This window comes from Peromyscus maniculatus, chromosome 4 (genome assembly GCF_049852395.1).
Source record: "Peromyscus maniculatus bairdii isolate BWxNUB_F1_BW_parent chromosome 4, HU_Pman_BW_mat_3.1, whole genome shotgun sequence".
In the NCBI taxonomy this organism is placed as follows: Eukaryota; Metazoa; Chordata; class Mammalia; order Rodentia; family Cricetidae; genus Peromyscus; species Peromyscus maniculatus.
Window position 1 is genome coordinate 151,579,839 of NC_134855.1, and position 3,805 is coordinate 151,583,643.

The 3,805-nt window shown below is 43.1% G+C and overlaps 1 long non-coding RNA gene across 1 annotated transcript; it reads right to left on the minus strand.

Moving 5' to 3' along the window:
- Positions 1–560: 560 nt before the first annotated feature.
- Positions 561–2,058, minus strand: LOC143272793 (uncharacterized). Its single transcript, XR_013050372.1, has 3 exons — positions 2,000–2,058; positions 1,238–1,334; positions 561–742 (listed from the first exon to the last, which is right to left on the minus strand). It is a non-coding gene; the product is annotated as an uncharacterized LOC143272793 (long non-coding RNA).
- Between the last annotated feature and the right edge of the window lie 1,747 nt (positions 2,059–3,805).

Sequence of the window (3,805 nt, forward strand, 5' to 3'; positions counted from 1 at the left end):
AAAAAGTTTTATTAGGTCATTGTTAATGAGTCAAAATTTCTGGCAAAAGGAACTTAGAGAAGGAAAGTTTATTTTGCTCACAGTTCACAGTCCATCCCAGCAGGCTGGTCAAGGCAGCAGGACCTTGAGGCAGCTTGCATCCACATTCAGGAAACAGAGAGACATAAATACTGATGCTTAGCTCACTTTTTCCTATTTATTCAGCTCAGTATCCTAGCCCATGACATGGTGCCACTCTTATTTAGGATGGGTATTCCTACCTAAATTAACTTAATCTAGACATTTCCTTACAGATGTAACCATAGGTATGAATGTAAATCCCATGACTCGGCATTACAAGTCTCTTGTAGCCTCAGAAGATCCCCCAAGGACCCTCTAAAATAGTCAACAGACCAAGGCGCCTCACTTCCCAGCAGCATTCTCTGTATGCTTTCATCAACAAGGTGGCATTTGGCACTTCTGGTCTGAAAGTAGACCATTCTCTTGTTTTTTGCCCTGTGAAGACCCATTGCTGAGTTACCCAGAAAATGCTTTATGAACACGGTAAAGCAGGGAAGAAATAAGTTCACAGTGTTTTATGGCAACAAACAAGCAAACAAGGAAATAACCTACTCCTAGATATTCTTGGAAGGACAGGAAATCCCAATTTCTGGCTTCTCTATTTGCAGTATCCACATTACTTAGAGGGAAATCTGGCCAAAGCTGGGAGGCACATCTGGCAGCTGTTCAGGAACCTGTGTTGCTAAACCAGAGATAAAATGAGAAAATCTAAGCAAAGGACACAAATAGGAAAAAATACATTAAGCAGCAGTAAACTCCAATTAAGCTCTGTGGGCTTCTGAAGCTGAATCAGCTCTTTACAGATACAACATTATGTAGGTCAAGGAGCCGATTTAACATAAAAAACAAGTCTTTGCACCCTGTCTTGGTTCATGGGCTTGGCTAGCTATCCCTCTCTCCCTCCCTTCCTCCTTCCCTCCTTCTGCCAAGTTCTTAACACAGAGTGAGTCATTCCAGGTGAATGGCGGGGGTGAAAATGGGGTAAGCTTGATCCTCAGCATGGAGAAGCTATGTATATGCCTGCTGAAGTGTGATTCAATTCAACTGTGTCTGTGGTGTCTCAAATGTCCAGACTCAAGTCCCACTTGTGGAAGAGGAGACTGACAATTTCTAGAAAGTCAGGAGCATGTGAAGGACCTAGAAGACTGCCTACTTATAACCTTCACCCAGTACTTACCACAGTTATAAATGCAGAGGGCTCACCACTTTAATTGCTGCTCCACGTGGAATGTAGCTCTTTGAAGCTGAGAGTAGGATAGCTATGCTCAGCTGATCTAGAGTGGAGCACAGGGAGGGACCTGATACACACCACCTCTGTGAGTGCTTGTATAGACAAATACACAAGAAAAACTACAAGATCCATTGGAAACCTGCCCTCATCACAGGTGATGGTGTTACAAGCATGTGAATAGCTGTTAATATCTATAGCCAGACCTTGACAGGAAATCATCTGTAAAGGCAGACAAGGTCTCCCCTGCTGATACTCAGCATCTACTCATGTCTGGTGATGCTGTGATGCTCAATGCTGTCAATTTCATAGAATCTTAGATCCCCTAGGAGATGGGCCTCTGTGCATTGTGTGTACCTATAGGGGATTATCTTGATTATGTTAATTGATAAAGGACATCAATTAATACTTGGTTTGGGAATGATTCCCTGTCTGGGATCATGGACTGTGTAAAAGAGAGGAAAGTAAGCCTAGCAGAAGCATACGTTCATCACTTTCGGCTTCCTCATGGTGGATTGGATGTGACTAGCTGCCTCAACCTGCTCCCTTGACTTCCCTGTACCCTTGAATTGAGAGCCAGAACAAACCCCCCTTTCCTTAAACTATCTTTCTCTCTTGCTTTTTATTAGTTGTTTGAGAATGTGTTTTGATCCTATTAATCTACCCCTCCCAACTCTTCACAGATCCCGTGCATTTCCATACCCAACTCACCAAGTCCAATAAGTGTGGCCTCTGGGAAGTCTACTTCGTTCAAATGGGAAGCCACATATCTGCAAGCATACAGAACCAATCATATTTAAGTTGCCTTTGTCAGAGTATGATATCCCAGCAACAGGAAAAGAAACCAAAAGAGTACCCCAGGCACTGCTTATAAGCATTTCCAGTGTGAGCCCAGGGGTCTTTTCAGCTGGAATTGAGTGGTTCTTTCATATATGCCCTCTCCTGTCTCCTGAGCAAGCTTCCAGTGGGTGGGGTTCCCTTGTCTTTGCTGTGCACCCAGAGTTCCATTGAGCTCCTGTCACACCAGAGACAGCCAAATATACACTTGGATAGCACAGTCTAAACTCTATGGAAGTGATGGGCTCACTTAATTTCACTTCCAGGAAGCATTTCAAATTGAATTGGATTCAATTTTGAAGAAAACAGTTGAACAATCTAGAGGCTTAAAAATATTATTCGTTTTTTTTAATCTATGTCTGGGAAATTCTGAAAGGCCTTCCCCCTTCCCTGGCATGAAGTGAGCCAGTGAGGCGGCCAGGCTGGAGCTAAATGGCATGAATTATTCAGAGTGGCAAGAAGAGCAGATGCTCCTCCTCTGGGCCCTGAGTTTTGAAAGGTAGAAAGTTGGAGGGCAGCAGTGACTCCTCCAGGGGGGAAGAAAAGATAAATGATCGCCCTAAATCTCATAAGCTTCGACATCTGCAGCACCACATTTAATTTGGTGGCAGAGTCTACGGCGCTTGCCTTAGGTTACAAGGGCAAATAGCAAGGGGAGGTTTATGAATCCTACTTGGACTTTAAAAGAGAAAGGGTAACAAAGAGAAGAAGGAGGGAAGGAAAGGAGAGAAGTGGCAAGAAAGGGTCAGGGGAGAGAGCTATCCTAGAGAGCATAGAAAATAAATAAATTTTTAAAAAAAGCTATTTGAGGCATTCAAGGGAAGTAAAAAAAAAATTGGAAGCAGATGTAAAGAGCTATATTATCCAAATAGAAAAAGCTGACATTCAACTAAGATTGCCTGCCTTATTGATCATTATCAATCACTGTTTATTCCTGCTTGATGTAATGTCAATCTGGAGGCATTTGGGGTATCCTGGGGCCCAAAAGAAAAGTGCTAAGAGAGATGGGAATGGATAGAAATGTATTGGAATGAATATAAATACCAAAATCATAAAATCTCAGAATTTTGGAATTGGGAAGCACTTTAGAGGTCCACCATATGGTCTTGGGTTGTAGAATTTGAGATGTGTCCAATTTTCTTTGTGATTAAAGTGGCTTTTAGATGATGGATGTATTGATGGGTGGGGAGCAATCTGGATCCTATAAACTCCTATTTAAATCACCCTGAAGACTTTTTACCCCCATCATCTGCTTAATAATGTTGGAAATCAAGAGCAGATGAATGGAGCTCGCAGTGGGAAGAGAGTCTGCTTGAAATATGGTACCTTTTGATGAAGGGGAGACATGCCATTAGTGTCTCTGGAGCAACAGCACTGTCTGAGGTTAAGAAACCCCACAATGTCCATCCATCTTTCATTGAAATGTGGAATAAGGCTGGAATGATGGCTCAGTGGATAAAATGTGAGGATCTATGTTAAAACCCCCAGAACTCAAGTAAAGACAGATGCAATTGCACGTCTGTGCTCCCAGCCTTCCCACTGTGAAATGGGAGGCAGATACAGGAGAACTCCCAAAGTCGGGGCTCCAACTGGGTGTAGGCAGTGGCACACAAGAGACCTTATCCCCAACAAGATGAAAGGTGAGTGCCTACACCAGGCATTGCTTGCTGACGTCCACAT